Raw genomic sequence first — 18,844 nt, 5'->3', positions numbered from 1 at the left:
ATGTGCGGCCGCTCCTCCGCGGATCTCTGGGATTCTGCCCCGCTCACTGTGCGGCCACTCCACCGCGGATCTCCGGGATTCTGCCCCGCTCACTGTGCGGCCGCTCCACCGCAGATCTCTGGGATTCTGCCCCGCTCACTGTGGGGCCGCTCCACCGCGGATCTCTGGGATTCTGCCTCGCTCACTGTGCGGCCGCTCAGCCGCGGATCTCTGGTTTTCTGCCCCGCTCACTGTGCGGCCGCTCAGCCGCGGATCTCTGGGATTCTGCCCCGCTCACTGTGCGGCCGCTCCTCCGCGGATCTCTGGGATTCTGCCCCGCTCACTGTGCGGCCGCTCCTCCGCGGATCCCTGGTTTTCTGCCTCGCTCACTGTGCGGCCGCTCCTCCGCGGATCCCAGGGATTCGGCCCCGCTCAATGTGCGGCCGCTCCTCCGCGGATCTCTGGGATTCTGCCCCGCTCACTGTGCGGCCACTCCACCGCGGATCTCCGGGATTCTGCCCCGCTCACTGTGCGGCCGCTCCACCGCAGATCTCTGGGATTCTGCCCCGCTCACTGTGCGGCCTCTCCACCGCAGATCTCTGGGATTCTGCCCCGCTCACTGTGCGGCCGCTCCACCGCGGATCTCTGGGTTTCTGCCCCTCTCACTGTGCGGCCGCTCCACCGCAGATCTCTGGGATTCTGCCCCGCTCACTGTGCAGCCGCTCCACCGCGGATCTCTGCCCCTCTCACTGCGCAGCCGCTTCGCCGCGGATCTCTGGGATTCTGCCCCGCTCACTGTGCGGCCACTCCACCGCGGATCTCTGGTTTTCTGCCCCGCTCACTGTGCGGCCGCTCAGCCGCGGATCTCTGGGATTCTGTCCCGCTCACTGTGCGGCCGCTCAGCCATGGATCTCTGGTTTTCTGCCCCGCTCACTGTGCGGCCGCTCAGCCACGGATCTCTGGTTTTCTGCCCCGCTCACTGTGTGCCCGCTCCGCCACGGATCTCTGGGATTCTGCCCCGCTCACTGCCCGCTCCGCCGCGGATATCTGGGATTCTGCCCCGCTCACTGTGCAGCCGCTCCGCCGCGGATCTCTGGGATTCTGTCCCGCTCACTGTGCGGCCACTCCACCGCGGATCTCTGGTTTTCTGCCCCGCTCACTGTGCGGCCGCTCCACCGCAGATCTCTGGGATTCTGCCCCGCTCACTGTGGGGCCGCTCCACCGCGGATCTCTGGGATTCTGCCTCGCTCACTGTGCGGCCGCTCAGCCGCGGATCTCTGGTTTTCTGCCCCGCTCACTGTGCGGCCGCTCAGCCGCGGATCTCTGGGATTCTGCCCCGCTCACTGTGCGGCCGCTCCTCCGCGGATCTCTGGGATTCTGCCCCGCTCACTGTGCGGCCGCTCCTCCGCGGATCCCTGGTTTTCTGCCTCGCTCACTGTGCGGCCGCTCCTCCGCGGATCCCAGGGATTCGGCCCCGCTCAATGTGCGGCCGCTCCTCCGCGGATCTCTGGGATTCTGCCCCGCTCAATGTGCGGCCGCTCCTCCGCGGATCCCTGGGATTCTGCCCCGCTCACCGTGCGGCCGCTCCTCCGCGGATCCCTGGGATTTGGCCCTGCTCACTGTGCGGCCGCTCCTCCGCGGATCCCTGGGATTCGGCCCCGCTCAATGTGCGGCCGCTCCTCCGCGGATCCCTGGGATTCGGCCCCGCTCAATGTGCGGCCGCTCCTCCGCGGATCCCTGGGATTCTGCCCCGCTCACTGTGCGGCCGCTCCTCCGCGGATCCCTGGGATTTGGCCCTGCTCACTGTGCGGCCGCTCCTCCGCGGATCTCTGGTTTCCTGCCCCGCTCACTGTGCGGCCGCTCCTCTGCGGATCCCTGGGATTCTGCCCCGCTCACTGTGCGGCCGCTCCTCCGCGGATCTCTGGTTTTCTGCCCCGCTCACTGTGCGGCCGCTCCTCCGCGGATCCCTGGGATTCTGCCCTGCTCACTGTGCGGCCGCTCCTCCGCGGATCTCTGGTTTTCTGCCTCGCTCACTGTGCGGCCGCTCCTCCGCGGATCTCTGGTTTCCTGCCCCGCTCACTGTGCGGCCGCTCCTCCGCGGATCCCTGGGATTCTGCCCCGCTCACTGTGCGGCCGATCCTCCGGCTGCTGATATCTCCCAGGTCGGGGCGGCTCCCGGACACCCAACCGCTGCCGACGTTTTACTATTTCTGCGGCTTAAAACTTTTCTGAACTTAGGGAAAAACCTTCCTTTAGTCGGCGCTTTCCCCCGAGCCGCAGGAATTTCTTCCTTTCCTGTCAGGGGGAATGTTTTGGGCGACTTTTGCACAGAAACAAATTTGCATCTTTCTTCTCCATCGCTCTGAAGCTTAAAAAAACATGGAAACCGTCAGCAAGCAGCTCCCGGCAGATGGGTGGCCGGGGCAGAGCCCTGGGGTGCAGGCTGCTCTTTAGGACCCCACAGACTCCCGGCTGACTATTCTCCTATGAGAGAGCTGCTTGCTGACGGTTTTCCTGTGCACACAGGAGCCATTGTTCACACATTGCCCTTGGATACGACACATAAGCCCCTCAGCCTCCTGGTCGGCCGATATTCCCTGTGATATCAGCGGTTTATCGCACATCGATCCCAGTCAGCGCCTCCAAAGTCAGAAAATACGTCGGTGGGCGGAGCAGTGACCTGCACTGGGGGCGGAGCCTGCTGTGAACGGTTGAGCTGCGTGATGACGCCAGGACGCCGAGCGCGTTGTCACGTGACGAGGAACCAGCTGCGTGTCACGTGACCTCGGCTCCGCCCCCTCATCCCGCTGCCCGGTCATTCCGCGCTCCCGCCGCCAGGTAGGATCCCGTCAGACGCCCGGTCCGGGGTAGCGGACACTCCGCCTGTTCCCCGGCGCCTTTGGCTCTGCTCACTCGGTCTATTGGAGCTGAGAGTGAGGCTTCTGCCTGGCAAGAGGCCGCTCCGGCCTGGAGGCTGTGTGAGCAGAGGCGGCCTGTGAGGTGTGCGCTCAGCAGTGACTGCACTACAAGTCCCAGCGTGGAGTCCGCGGACTGCTGGCACTGATTGTCCTGCTCCAGGCATCTCCTGGAACCCCCTGTGCAAGTCAATGGTGGTCGCGTCCTTCTGCGTCACGTGATATGCGGCTGCACGCGGGGGCCACGTGCTGCGACTGAGGGTCTGTGCAGCGCCCCTAGTGGGGGGAGCGTGTGACGTCAGAGCGCCGATCAGTGATGTCACCACCCCCCCTAGAGCGCTGCCCTGTGTTTTCATCGCCACCCCCCCCTAGAGCGCTGCCCTGTGTTGTCGTCACCTCTCCCAGGAGCCCTGCCCGAAGTAGTCGTCATGACCACCCCCTCTGGAGCGCTGCCCGGTGTCTTCGTAGTCGTCACCACCACCCCCTCTGGAGCGCTGCCCGGTGTCTTCGTAGTCGTCACCACCACCCCCTCTGGAGCGCTGCCCGGTGTCGTCGTAGTCGTCATCACCACCCCCTCTGGAGCGCTGCCCGGTGTCGTCGTAGTCGTCATCACCACCCCCCCTAGAGCGCTGCCCTGTGTTGTCGTCACCTCTCCCAGGAGCCCTGCCCGAAGTCGTCGCCACCCCCTCTGGAGCGCTGCCCGAAGTAGTCGTCATGACCACCCCCCCTAGAGCGCTGCCCTGTGTTTTCATCGCCACCCCCCCCTAGAGCGCTGCCCTGTGTTGTCGTCACCTCTCCCAGGAGCCCTGCCCGAAGTAGTCGTCATGACCACCCCCTCTGGAGCGCTGCCCGGTGTCTTCGTAGTCGTCACCACCACCCCCTCTGGAGCGCTGCCCGGTGTCTTCGTAGTCGTCACCACCACCCCCTCTGGAGCGCTGCCCGGTGTCGTCGTAGTCGTCATCACCACCCCCTCTGGAGCGCTGCCCGGTGTCGTCGTAGTCGTCATCACCACCCCCCCTAGAGCGCTGCCCTGTGTTGTCGTCACCTCTCCCAGGAGCCCTGCCCGAAGTCGTCGCCACCCCCTCTGGAGCGCTGCCCGAAGTAGTCGTCATGACCACCCCCTCTGGAGCGCTGCCCGGTGTCTTCGTAGTCGTCATGACCAACCCCTCTGGAGCGCTGCCCGGTGTCTTCGTAGTCGTCATGACCACCCCCTCTGGAGCGCTGCCCGGTGTCTTCGTAGTCGTCATGACCACCCCCTCTGGAGCGCTGCCCGGTGTCTTCGTAGTCGTCATGACCACCCCCTCTGGAGCGCTGCCCGGTGTCTTCGTAGTCGTCATGACCACCCCCTCTGGAGCTCTGCCCGGTGTAGTCGTAGTCGTCATCACCACCCCCTCTGGAGCGCTGCCCGGTGTCGTCGTAGTCGTCATCACCACCCCCTCTGGAGCGCTGCCCGGTGTCGTCGTAGTCGTCATCACCACCCCCTCTGGAGCGCTGCCCGGTGTCGTCGTAGTCGTCATCACCACCCCCTCTGGAGCGCTGCCCGGTGTCGTCGTAGTCGTCATCACCACCCCCTCTGGAGCGCTGCCCGGTGTCGTCGTAGTCACCGCCTCTGGAGCGCTGCCCGGTGTAGTCGTAGTCGTCGTCACCCCCTCTGGAGCGCTGTCCGGTGTCGTCGTAGTCGTCGTCACCGCCTCTGGAGCGCTGCCCGGTGTAGTCGTAGTCGTCGTCACTGCCTCTGGAGCGCTGCCCGGTGTCGTCGTAGTCGTCGTCACCGCCTCTGGAGCGCTGCCCGGTGTAGTCGTAGTCGTCGTCACTGCCTCTGGAGCACTGCCCGGTGTCGTCGTAGTCGTCGTCACCCCCTCTGGAGCGCTGCCCGGTGTCGTCGTCACCGCCTCTGGAGCGCTGCCCGGTTTGTTTGTAGTCTGTGACCATGGAGGCGCATGGGCCTACATAGTTGTAGCTCTTTGGCTGCTGGATACGGCTTTTTATATGGATCCGTGGTTGCGTCTCGCGCTTCCTGTGGTCAAAGTTTTAGTTTTATTTCCAGTTATTTTTACCGTTATTTTACACAGCGAGACAAAATGTGAAATGTCATGTTTATAAGAAGCATGCACCGATCTGTCCATCTGCATCCAGCAGACCACCGACCTGTTCATAATGGGGAGATCTCTAGTCTAGGACAATTGTGTGGTTATGTCCGACAGTCCTGAGATTTATAATGCGACATAGTGTAAGAATCATAGGTCACCGCTATGCACTGATACGATACACCTGTATTATACCCTAGAGCTGCACTCACTATTCTGCTGGTGCAGTCACTGTGTACATACATTACATTACTTATCCTGAGTTACATCCTGTATTATACTCCAGAGCTGCACTCACTATTCTGCTGGTGCAGTCACTGTGTACATTCATTACATTACTGATCCTGAGTTACATCTTGTATTATACTCCAGAGCTGCACTCTCTATTCTATTGGTGCAGTCACTGTGTACATACATTACATTACTGATCCTGAGTTACATCCTGTATTATACTCCAGGGCTGCACTCACTATTCTGCTGGTGCAGTCACTGTGTACGTACATTACATTACTGATCCTGAGTTACCTCCTGTATTATACTCCAGAGCTGCACTCACTATTCTGCTGGTGCAGTCACTGTGTACATACATTACATTACTGATCCTTAGTTACATCCTGTATTATACTCCAGAGCTGCACTCACTATTCTGCTGGTGCAGTCACAGTGTACATACATTACTGATCCTGAGTTACATCCTGTATTATACTCCAGAGCTGCACTCACTATTCTGCTGGTGCAGTCACTGTGTACATACATTACATTACTGATCCTGAGTTACATCCTGTATTATACTCCAGAGCTCCACTCACTATTCTGCTGGTGCAGTCACTGTGTACATACATTACATTACTGATCCTGAGTTACATCCTGTATTATACTCCAGAGCTGCACTCACTTTTCTGCTGGTGCAGTCACTGTGTACATACATTACATTACTGATCCTGAGTTACATCATGTATTATACCCCAGAGCTGCACTCACTATTCTGCTGGTGCAGTCACTGTGTACATACATTACATTACTGATCCTGTACAGATCTTGAGTTACATCCTGTATTATACTCCAGAGCTGCACTCACTATTCTGCTGGTGCAGTCACTGTGTACATACATTACATTACTGACCCTGAGTTACCTCCTGTATTATACCCCAGAGCTGCACTCACTATTCTGCTGGTGCAGTCACTGTGTACATACATTACATTACTGATCCTGAGTTGCATCCTGTATTATACTCCAGAGCTGCACTCACTATTCTGCTGGTGTGGTCACTGTGTACATACATTACAATACTGATCCTGTACTAATCCTGAGTTACATCCTGTATTATACTCCAGAGCTGCACTCACTATTCTGCTGGTGCAGTCACTGTGTACATTCATTACATTACTTATCCTGAGTTACATCCTGTATTATACTCCAGAGCTGCACTCACTATTCTGCTGGTGCAGTCACTGTGTACATACATTACATTACTGATCCTGAGTTACCTCCTGTATTATACTCCAGAGCTGCACTCACTATTCTGCTGGTGCAGTCACTGTGTACATACATTACTTATCCTGAGTTACATTCTGCATTATACTCCAGAGCTGCACTCACTATTCTGCTGGTGCAGTCACTGTGTACATACATTATATTACTGACCCTGAGTTACCTCCTGTATTATACTCCAGAGCTGCACTCACTATTCTGCTGGTGGAGTCACTGTGTACATACATTACTGATCCTGAGTTACATCCTGTATTATACTCCAGAGCTGCACTCGCTATTCTGATGGTGGAGTCACTGTGTACATACATTACTGATCCTGAGTTACATCCTGTATTATACCCCAGAGCTGCACTCACTATTCTGCTGGTGCAGTCACTGTGTACATACATTACTGATCCTGAGTTACATCCTGTATTATACTCCAGAGCTGCACTCACTATTCTGCTGGTGCAGTCACTGTGTACATACATTACATTACTGATCCTGAGTTACATCCTGTATTATACTCCAGAGCTGCGCTCACTTCCTTCCATTGTTAGCATCTCCGCTTGCCATCAGTGAATAGAATAGTTTTTTTCCCATGTGTGCGCGGCTGCTGAACACTCCGAATTTTATTAGGCTATGTTCACACGTGTTTTTTTCAGCGTTCATTTTCTGCAGCAAAATCTGATCTCTTGCCAGGAGGTTGTTCGGGATTTTTCTTGCTTTTTTTTTTTTTTTTTATGCTTTTTTGTCTCTGTTATGCCTTTACATAAAGTTCAGTGAAAAAAAAAATCTGATTCTGATTTAAGGACAAAAATCGCTGAAACCTTGACACCTGCATTTTTGGTGCGTGTTTTTCAGCGTTTTTTTTTTTCACCACCTATTACCTTCAATGGGTGAAAAAAAAAACACTGAAAGGAGTGACAGAAGATCTATTTTGCAAAAAAACCCAAAAAACACGCAAAGCACAAAATCCTGAGCAAAAAAACCAATGATGTGTGGATGAGATTTCTGGAATGGTACTTTGCTGGTACTGCAAAATGCAGCTGAAAATTTGTATAAAAAATGCATCAAAAAATTCTGAAAAAACCATGATGTGTGAACATAGCCTTACTTTTTGCCATGACGGATGTGGCGGTTATCATGTAGAAGGCGGTTGCACCGATACGTCAATGTGTGGAGCTGCTTTAACCAGCGCAGGAGCTGAGTGCGACGTGTTTTCAGGTCTTACTTAGAAGCAGGAGTTTTTCTATTCGTTGGTCTTGAAAATGCTGCTAAATTGAAATCGTGAAACGCGAAAGGAAATTGCAGCGTCGCTGTCGTAGTCGCTGATGATGATTATTTCCGGAGTTTCCCTTTAAGAGCTTCCGCTGCCGCTCGTCCCCTTGCAGAGGAGTGTTGTGGGGCCGCGGTTCGGGCTGCTGCAGTTCTGAGAAGCGTCGGTAATTGCGTTATGGCGGCTGGCGGGATGGGCTGCTGGCAGAGAGTGCTTGATAACCAGGTAATCGAATAGCCGCGCGGCTCAGAGCGGCGCTATCGGCAGTCATTAGACGGCTAATGCGGTGAGGTCATCCCTCCCTACAAGCTGCAAATGAAGTTATTATCGAAGAAAACTGTTACCTTCACCCCCCTACGGCCGATTACCACTTTATAAAGCACTCATTACTCCCGCAGCACAGTAACGTAACGTCTGCTGTCTGCACTCCGCGCTTTAACCCCTGCCTGACTGTACGCAGCGGTCTGACCCCTGGGAAAAAGCTCTTCTGGCTGCACTCTAACCTACAGCTTGTCTCTGGGAAAGCCGAGTGTAACTGGTAATGCTCCTCAGGGTGTTAGGGCCATATTAAACTTGGATGGTTTAACACTTGGGGGCCTAGGAAAGCTGGGTGACAACCCTCATGGCAAAGTACTACTGGCTATAGAGTAGTCGGGAAAGTCTCTGCAGATCTGCGTATGACTATAGAAGGTTCATTTATTTTTAGACCCCCTGGTATTCAGTTTGCAGCCTGCTCCTAGTTCTAGACTTTTCCCCTGTGGGATTGTCCCTCCTAGGAATACATGCTGGGTGAAAGGTCTGAGCGGGGCTGTTGTCTTCTACCTCTCATGTGTCAGCACAGCTTCATTCCTGAATTGATTCCCCCTTTACAGCTATTACTGCCTTTATATAGAATCACTTCATCCCCTTTAAAGAGTTATTCTCCCAAAAAGTAGGGTAAAACTTGCTGATTGCTGGAACCCCGGCAGTCCTGAGTCCTGACTGTAGTGATGGTGTGCATGCGCTGCCTCTGCTCCATTCTCTACCAATAGGACTGCTGAGCTCGGTGCTCAGATCTGTCCATCAGTCCCATAGAAATTCAGTAGAGTGGAGACAGCGCCTGTGCACCTGCGCTCCATGTAGAACGGGCAGCAGGGATAACTTGATTTTTTGTGTAATAACTCTACTTCATGTATGATCTGCCCTACCTGACGACTTGGATGCTTTCCCCCTCCACACACTCTGATCTGCTGGGCACAACCTCTTGCCCTTCTCTGCTGCAACCTCTAACACTGAGATGAGGGAGCGCAAAAGCAAAGCGTGTCAGTGGCAAGAGACATAGATTGGTACCGGTTCTGCATTTTAGGTGAAGGTTCTGCAACAGGGCCCTGCGAATCTCCTATGTACCGACATACCTGGTACCTGTGATGATTAGTACCCCTCAATGTCAATATGTTACTGTGTGACGCACTTTATATAGTCTCGCCAGGCCTAGTAATCACAAGAGGCGGAGGGGATGGGGCCGGTAGAGGTTTGGTGGCCATGGCCTATCAACGTTGCCTATGAGCGGGTTCTGCCCCACTAAACCTCAGGATAAGTCATTAATATCAGGTCGGTGGGGGTATGAAGCATGCAGAGGAGGCTGTACATAAACCCCGGGGCAAAACAGCGCCGTGGGCTGCTCCGTGGCCGCTCTTGGGTACTGCTAGTCATGTTCATTTCTGGGCAGTTATGTCACTTTAGGATAGGTAATAATAGCTGTATTGGTGTTCCTCGTCTTCTCCCGGGCCCTCGTCTTCTCCCGGGCCCTCGCCTTCTCCCGGGCCCTCGCCTGCGCCCATGGACGCGTATTGGTCTGCATTTGAGCTGTAGACTGAAAACACTGGTTTGTGATTAAAACTATTTTCAAAGTTGCCTTGCAACAAAAGTTTGCCTCTAATGATAGTCTGCTAATTAAGCTGTTACCGGGGTGGTGATGCCGAGTGTCAGCTCTTGTGGTTATGGAGGTTTTGTCTGAGTTCAGCGCAGCGTGGAGCTGTCACCAGATGTTTCCTAAATAGCAAAAACAAAGCAAAACTGAGAAATGTGGCCGAATATCCCTCGATCGGTCATGTGGTAGCCAGCCTCGGTGTTCTTACTGGTCACAGTCCAACTGCTGAGGCACCAGCGCTGGGAACTCTTGGCGGCTCACTATGCCTTACACTGCAGCACTGCTCCATTTAATGTTGAGAGCTGGAGCCCCTACTAAACACTGAAAAAGTAAAAAAAACATCCGGGGCTGTCCGACACTGAAATAACTATTTTTTTCCAATGATTGTATTAAAACAATAAGGCATTAAAGACATATTCACCCTCCAGCACGGGCTGTTCCGGAAGCGATGTTTGCATCATTCAGAAGTCATCAGGGCTGCTGTGGCCAGTGACTGGCTGCAGCAGTTAGGTGACTAGAAGAGCACTTCTATCTACTATTTAATTGTCTTATCCCGTCTGTCTGTCTGTCCAGGAAATCCCGCATCGCTCATTGGTCCGGCCGCTGTCTGTCCAGGAAATCCCGCATCGCTCATTGGTCCGGCCGCTGTCTGTCCAGGAAATCCCGCGTCGCTCATTGGTCCGGCCACTGCCAATCAGCGACGCGGGATTTCAGAAAAAAGATGGCGGCCGTTAGCGGCTCATCTGCCGGACGGAGGTCAGCGGTGATGCAGCCGGGAGATGAGCTGTGCTAGCAGCAGAACTACCCCGACCGGCGGCGCCGCTGACCTCCATGTGGCTAACGTCGGGAGATCAGTGGCTAGGACCGCTGATCTCCCGACGGCAAGTGTGAACGGAGGACCGGGGAGCGGCGCCGCCGGTCGGGATGCTTCTGCTGCGAGCAGCCGCTCATCTCCCAGCTGCTCGCAGCGGAAGTACCCGTACAGGCAGTGCCGGTGCTCGCTAATACGACGCTGATTGGTCGCAGCCGCCGGACGCGACCAATCAGCGATATGGGCGACAAATTTAATGCCGCTCTGCTGATTGCGCCCGGTCGGCCGCATACATATTCTAGAATACCCGATGTGTTAGAATCGGGCCACCATCTAGTATTTAGATATTTGCTGATGGCGTTTCCTGGGTACCGCAGGTCCGATCACATTCACTTCATGGCGGTTATCTACATTTGGGCGCTCCCATCTCAGGACCCCGTTTTATGTGATTTTGGAGGTGGCGCCTGTTCTTCAGTTGTTCTGTAGAGGGGGGCTGTCGGATCTGCATCTATCGGACATTCCTGGCTCATCCGGTGCATTATTATCGGTGGAGGACGTTAGAAGACGCGTCACTGCTGATATCAGACAATTTCTTTGTTTCCTTTCTCGGTTTTTGGTGATTTTAGTCCTGCGTTTTGTTCCCCTGTCGCTGTCTCGTGTTAGTGCGGCCATTTATCTGTGATTGCCACTTTGTCGCCGATGTCACGTTATTATATTACTTTCATCATGGTCAACCACCCGTTGCATGCTGCTAGTCCGCAGTTTCCCTCCACTGTGCTGGCCACGACCCCCCACATGCACAACCTTAGGCTGCAGCTTCCCCCCACCTATGCGGACTCAACACTGCGGCACCCCCAGTGCACAACACTAGGCCGTGCACGGTTGTAGTCCGCGGCTCGCCCTCCTATGCGGACTGCTACACGATATCACCCCCAGGCACACTGCTTGTCCGCGGCTCGCCTTAGCTATGCGGACTGCTACACCATGTCACCCACAGGCACGATGCTAGTCCGCGGCTTCCCCTTCCCTTTGCGGACTGTATCACCCCCAGGCACGTTGCTAGTCCACGGCTCGCACTACCTGTGCAGACTGCTACACCGTGTCACCCCCAGACACACTGCTAGTCCACGGCTCACCCTAGCTATGTGGACCCCTACACAGTGTCACCCCCAGGCACGCTGCTAGTCCATGGCTCACCCTAGCTATGTGGACCCCTACACCGTGTCACCCCCAGGCACGCTGCTAGTCCATGGCTCACCCTAGCTATGTGGACCCCTACACCGTGTCACCCCCAGGCACGCTGCTAGTCCATGGCTCACCCTAGCTATGTGGACCCCTACACCGTGTCACCCCCAGGTACCCTGCTAGTCCGCGGCTCGCCCTACACTGTGTGCCGAATTATTAGGCAAGTTGTATTTTAGAGGATTATTTTTATTATTGATCAACAACTATACTCTCAATCAACCCAAAAGACTCATAAATATCCAAGCTTAATATTTTTGAAAGTTGGAGTGGGTTTTTTTTTTTAGATTTGGCTATCTTAGGAGGATATCTGTTTGTGCAGGTAACTATTACTGTGCAGAATTATTAGGCAACTTAATAAAAACCAAATATAATCCCATCTCACTTGTTTATTTTCACCAGGTAAACCAATATCAGTGCACAAAATTTAGAAATAAACATTTCTGACATGCAAAAACAAAAACCAAAAAAATTAGTGATGAGTATAGCCACCTTTCTTTATGATGACACTCAACAGCCTCCATCCATAGATTCTGTCAGTTGCTTGATCTGTTTTCGATCAACATTGCGTGCAGCAGCCACCACAGCCTCCCAGACACTGTTCCCAGAGGTGTACTGTTTTCCCTCCCTGTAGATCTCACATTTTATGATGGTCCACAGGTTCTCTATGGGGTTCAGATCAGGTGAACAAGGGGGCCATGTCATTATTATTTCTTCTTTTAGACCTTTACTGGCCAGCCACGCTGTGGAGTAGTTGGATGCATGTGATGTAGCATTGTCCTGCATGAAAATCATGTTTTTCTTGAACGATACCGACTTCTTCCTGTACCACTGCTTGAAGAAGTTGTCTTCCAGAAACTGGCAGTAGGTCTGGGAGTTGAGCTTCACTCCATCCTCAACCCGAAAAGGTCCCACAAGTTCATCTTTGATACCAGCTCATACCAGTAGCCCACCTCCACCTTGCTGGCGATGAGTCGGAGTGGAGCTCTCTGCCCTTTACTGATCCAGCCTCTGGCCCATCAAGAGTCACTCTCATTTCATCAGTCCATAAAACCTTTGAAAAATCAGTCTTAAGATATTTCTTGGCCCATTCTTGATGTTATATCTTATGTTTCTTGTTCATAGGTGGTGGTTTTTCAGCCTTCCTTACCTTGGCCATGTCCCTGAGTATCGCACACCTTGTGCTTTTTGATACTCCAGTAACGTTGAAGCTCTGAAATATTGCAAAACTGGTGGCGAATGGCATCTTGGCAGCTTCACGCTTGATTTTCCTCAATTCATGGACAGTTATTTTGCGCCTTTTTTGGCCAGCACGCTTCTTGCGACCCTGTTGGCTATTTGCCATGAAACGCTTGACTGTTCGGTGATCACGCTTCAAAAGTTTGGTAATTTCAAGACTGCTGCCTCCCTCTGCAAGACATCTCACAATTTTGGACTTTTCAGAGCCCGTCAAATCTCTCTTCTGACCCATTTTGCCAAAGGAAAGGAAGGTGCCTAATAATTAAGCACACCTTATATAGGGTGTTGATGTCATTAGTCAACACCCCTCCTCATTACAGAGATGCACATCACCAGATTTACTTAATTGGTAGTTGGCTCTCAACCCTATGCAGCTTGGAGTAGGACGACGTATAAAAAGTATCATGTGATCAAAATACTCATTTGCCTAATAATTCGGCACACAGTGTAGATATGCGGACTGCTACACCGTGTCACCCCCAGGCACGCTGCTAGTCCGCGGCTCGCCTTAGCTATGCGGACTGCTACACCATGTCACCCCCAGGCACGATGCTAGTCCACGGCTCACCCTAGCTATGTGGACCCCTACACCATGTCACCCCCAGGCACGCTGCTAGTCCGCGGCTCGCCCTAGCTATGCGGACTGCTACACCATGTCACCCCCAGGCACGATGCTAGTCCACGGCTCACCCTAGCTATGTGGACCCCTACACCGTGTCATCCCCAGGCACTCTGCTAGTCCGCGGCTCACCCTAGTTATGCGGACTGCTACACCGTGTCACCCCCCAGGCACGCTGCTAGTGCGCGGTTTGCCCTAGCTATGTGGACTGCTACACCGTGTCACCCCCAGACACGCTGCTAGTCCGCGGCTCGCCCTAGCTATGCGGACTGCTACACCATATCACCCCCAGGCACTCTTCTTGTCCGCTGCTCGCCCTAGCTATGCGGACTGCTACACCGTGTCACCCCCAGGCACGCTGCTAGTCCGCGGCTCGCCCTAGCTATGCGGACTTCTACGCCATGTCACCCCCAGACACGCTGCTAGTCCGCGGCTCGCCCTAGTTATGCTGACTGCTACACCGTATCACCCCCAGGCACGCTGCTAGTCCGCGGCTCGCCCTAGCTATGCGGACCCCTACACCGTATCACCCCCAGGCACGCTGCTAGTCCGCGGCTCGCCCTAGCTATGCGGACTTCTACACCTTATCACCCCCAGGCACTCTGCTAGTCCGCGGCTCGCACTACCTGTGCAGACTGCTACATCGTGTCACCCCCCCAGGCACGCTGCTAGTCCGCGGCTCGCCCTAGCTATGCGGACTTCTACACCGTATCACCCCCAGGCACGCTGCTAGTCCGCGGCTTCCCCTTCCCTTGCTGTCTGCCATTGTCACCTCTTTCCGTGGCCTTTCTACTGTAGATTTTGCGCGGTGATTTTCTGCCTTTACTTTTCCATTACTGTAATGATCAGTCGCTCGCGTGTCCTTCCTCTCACCAATGGATTGAGATTCTCCACTCGTCACTCAGTGTTTTCTAACAACCAATATTGGTTAATAATTCTGCCTTTTAAGTCTTTCACTTGAGTTTCCTTGAAGGAGAACGTGTTCAGATCTTCACTAATGATATTCCACTTGTGCGGAGAGCGTACATGAATGCATCGGCAGAGCCGCTCCGCGCCACCCCTCCACTTACACGTTTTCCATTTGTGCCAATGGATTTACTTTAGCTCCTTTGAACTATAAGAAATGGCCCCATCTGCAAAGGAAACCTTCTTCTCCGGGGCTCGCGTGTTCGTACAGACGACAGCTGAGCTGATTAACTATTGAAGGCATTGAAATCATCCATGCCAAGGCCACGTGCGTGATCACGGCCAGGCAGAGAATGGCCATGCGCCTTCAGATTGATGCGGATATTGTGTCATGGTGCATTTCTCCGACATCCACCGCACAGACGTCGATCTTCGCACATTTATGGCCCGGTCACATTAATTCAGCAAGCAAGAGGCGATGTGCCGCCTAAAGCGATGATATATTGGCTAGCACCAAAAATCCAAGCAGCTTATGGACGAGCGCATAGCTCGGGTGATCAGAGACTCGTTTACACGGGGCCATGATTGGGAAAGCAGTGGGGGGAGCCCACGGGCCAGTGCCAGTGCTGCCCGTCTGGACACCCGTGGTCTGACGGAGAGACAACGAAAGACCTATGTGTCCTGACTTCCTCATACATATGAGCGATCATGCATTTTCAATGGGGAGAGAGGAGAAAGCTGCTGCCAGATGAAATCGCTCATTCCCACTTGTCTGTACCCATGAACTGACTGCAGAAAAATCTCTCCGACCCTTCGTAGAAGAGGTTGCAGTTGTGGCACCATCGTGTGCTCAGAAGGTTGACCACAGCCACCGCACGAGTCAATGCAAATCAGACCTCGGGGATGAAGAGTTGACTTAAATGTCATGAAGGTTGCACGATGGCCCTTTTTGCAGGCTACACCCAGGTGATTGGATTGCCTTAACGAGGTTGTCCACAACATTTACATTGATAGCCCATCCTTAGGATAGGCCATCAATGTCTGATCGGCCGGAGTCCGACAACCGGCATTCAAGCTGTTGTCGGTGGCTTCTGGCCAGAAGTAGTTACTTGCCCAGCTTGGCCGTCTACTTGTAGTGGCCGAGGTTTAGTCCTACACATCCACCTCCTATTCTAATCAATAGGAGGCAGATGTACAGTACCCCATGGCGGCCACTACAAGTGGACAACCAAGTTCGCCAAGTAAGTACTTCTGGTCGGCGGCCGCCGCCGCCACCGATGACAGCTGAACGGCGGGGGGTGTCGGGTGTCGGACCCCGACCAATCAGACAGTGATGGCCTATCCTAAGTATAGGCCATGAATGTAAAAGTAGTGGACAACCTCTTTAATCTTGAGTTGGACACCTGGAGAACCTTACATGAGATTCGGTCATACATCCTCCGAAGTAGCGCAAAAGCCTGATTCTTAACGGCGTTTCCTCCAGAGCGGAGCAGTTACAGCATTTGCAGTCTATCAAACTCATTAAAGTAATTAGCAATTTAATCAAATTAGGATCAATCTGTTATCTCCATAATCTACGGGGCGTTGAGAGACCGCGAAAAGCCACGGGCCCGTCACGTCGGCCATATATGCCGGACTGATCCCATTTCACGCATACTTCTACCACGAATGAGACGTCGTGGTCTCTGGTTTACGTGGCGTCATTAGATCTCTGTCACACTTGTTTGTGAATTTAGAGATTTCGGATTCCAGACTATAATTTTGCACAGACGATGTATTTAATGTAACTATGGTCCTTGTACAAGGAGCCCAGAGACCACCCGGCGTCCTTTAGTGGTCCTGATGAGGCGTTGTGGACCTCCTCATCCGTTCTAACCTTTCTATCCGTGTGATGGTTGCAAACATGATTTCTAATGCAGAGTATTCCCAAGCGTTCACAAAATCTCTTCTTTTCTTTTCGGACAACCCCTCCCAACCATCCCCATCGGTATCTCCAGAGCAGACACTCACGGCCCCGTGGAGCTAATCTTGGAGCAGATGCCTCTTTCCTCCGAGGCGCTGGCTCTATCCACAGGCCGTGCTACCGAGCGGTCACAGATATGGAAGAGTGCGCTTCATTCCCACCCCCGAGCTTTGAGTATTTTGTTAAAAAAAAAAGGTTTTGGTAAAAAAAAAAAAAAAAGCGGCCACGTGGGTCCAGCAATGAAATCATTTCGAGAGTTAAGCCGAGGATAAACTGTAGCCAGTAACAAACCGGGGAGCGCAAGCTCGGGCCGCGGTATTGGAAAAAGATTGCAAAGTTTTACAAAAACGAAGCCCCCATCTCTCTGCCCTCGAGATCTCCATGCATTTGGAATTGGATAAACTCAGAAGTAAAAATGTATTTATACTCGGAATAATGGAAACTTCTGCCGGTGAGAGATTTCCTATTTTTGCCGATTTTTCAAGGTAATAAATTGATGGTCGGATGCTATTTTAAATGCATGACTTCTGGATCTTGTAGTCTGCAGTGGTGTTTTCTTATCTCCTACTAGTTTTTTCACTTTCTCCTGTCAATGTTCATCCTTCAAACGATTCTTTCCGGCTCTAACGCTCAAGACGACCGAACAAATCCAAGCAGATCGTCTCCTTAAAATCCCATTTTTAAGTGATTTCTGTCTATGGATGGAGACAATTTCTTTGTTTTCATATTTCCAGAGAAGGATTTGTTCCTTCAGCGCTGGTTCCTTAGATCAGGGGTGCACAACCGTGGACCACATGTGGACAGATTATGCCATGCTGTGCGGCCCCCAACCATCCGGTCACAGAAATGCTCAGGTGCATGGCTGGCTGAATGTGGTTTCCATAACAAAGAGGGTCATATGTGTCCCCCATAAATGTAGGGAGAATGGGGTCTCTTGCCCCCTCTTTTTTTTTTTACTCCAGAAAGCTGTGTATGAGGAGTTCATCTGTGCTTTGGTGGATTGGGATAATTTTAGTGTAATATTGTGTAGCCTTTGGATGTTTTTTGTATACTCTTGGCTTTATTTCTGAAAATGCAATAATATTGTGTCGTATAGAGCAAGGAATATGGTAAGGGTATTGGTAAAGGGCTACTAGGCCTTAAGGGGAGATAACCTTTGCACTATTTACTTATTTGCTCCCCTCCCATACACATTAGATTAGAGTTGTCGGGAGAGGTAAGGATCGGGCGGTATGTCAGGAGACGTAAGGATCGGGCGGCGTGTCGGGGGTGGTAAGGATCGGGCGGCGTGTCGGGCGTGGTAAGGATCGGGCGGCGTGTCGGGCGTGGTAAGGATCGGGCGGCGTGTCGGGGGTGGTAAGGATCGGGCGGCGTGTCGGGGGTGGTAAGGATCGGGCGGCGTGTCGGGGTAGGTGAAGAACGGGCGGCGTGTCGGGGTAGGTGAAGAACGGGCGGCGTGTCGGGGTATGTGAAGAACGGGCGGCGTGTCGGGGTAGGTGAAGAACGGGCGGCGTGTCGGGGTAGGTGAAGAACGGGCGGCGTGTCGGGGTATGTGAAGAACGGGCGGCTTGTTGGGAGAGGTAAGGATCAGGTGGCGTGTCGGGGTAGGAGAAGAACAGGCGGCGTGTCGGGGGTGGTAAGGATCGGGCGGCGTGTCGGGGGTGATGGTAAGGATCTGGCGGCGTGTCTGTGGTGGTAAGGATTGGGCGGTGTATCGGTGGTGGTAAGGATCAGGCAGTAGTTGAGTCGATACCAGAGGACTCCAGCAGCGAGTTTAGTGTCCGTACACGTACGATGGCTTTCGGGCACTTTCATGAGGCAGACGGTTCTCTCCCTGCTCCCCCATAGACTTTAGTGCTTGGCTTTTGCTTTTCAACAGGGAGAGAGGAGGAAGCTGCTACTCGGACACCTCTGGCAGTGGCTCCTGAGGATCGGCCATAGAAATCCCCTCCGCTGGGTCCTCCTCCCTCAGTACAAGGCTCAGTCAGCTTTCATCCAATGTGTTTTGCGCGGTTTCTTTTCGGGACCGTTTTCGTGTGATCTGAGAGTTGAGGTATTGCGGACAGCGCCGCTCCTGGACTCTTACACCGTCACACAGGGAACAGCAGCAGCTGAGAATCCCGGTAGGTCATGTAGCCTCTTCTGTAGTGTTTTTCGATCAGTCACGTAGCCCTCAGCATTCACCTGGATTACGGCGCACATCATCCGCAGCGAGTGGAATAATCCGTGCAGACTTTCGCCTTCCAGCAGCGTCTCCTCCCTGCCGCCGTCCATCGCCTCATGCCTGCCCGCTCTTGCCTTCTTCTCACCACGTTTTATTCATTGTGCTGCAGGCTAGTGAAAATTTAGCAAAAATATGCAGCAGGTTCTCGGCCGTGTCCAAACCTCGTAATCAGGATGTTGTGAGTCAGCGGCGCTGGTGCA

General features: G+C 53.5%; 1 protein-coding gene across 6 annotated transcripts in view; it reads left to right on the top strand.

Annotated features, from left to right (window-relative positions):
* The first annotated feature begins 2,684 nt into the window (after window positions 1–2,684).
* The window catches only part of TSNARE1 (t-SNARE domain containing 1), a 305,999-nt gene continuing 289,839 nt past the window's right edge, over window positions 2,685–18,844 (top strand). For 5 of the 6 annotated variants that reach the window (XM_073679958.1, XM_073679959.1, XM_073679952.1 and 2 more), the window contains exon 1: window positions 2,685–2,817. The gene's annotated coding sequence lies outside the window, so the exon portion shown is untranslated. The remainder of the gene's footprint in view (window positions 2,818–18,844) is intronic. The other variant, XM_073679953.1, reaches the window with a different exon arrangement.

The sequence above is a fragment of the Phyllobates terribilis genome, unplaced genomic scaffold (genome assembly GCF_046119375.1).
Source record: "Phyllobates terribilis strain yellow unplaced genomic scaffold, ASM4611937v1 Scaffold_4__5_contigs__length_816908805, whole genome shotgun sequence".
Lineage (NCBI taxonomy): Eukaryota > Metazoa > Chordata > Amphibia > Anura > Dendrobatidae > Phyllobates > Phyllobates terribilis.
This window is presented reverse-complemented; position numbering and strand designations above follow the sequence as displayed.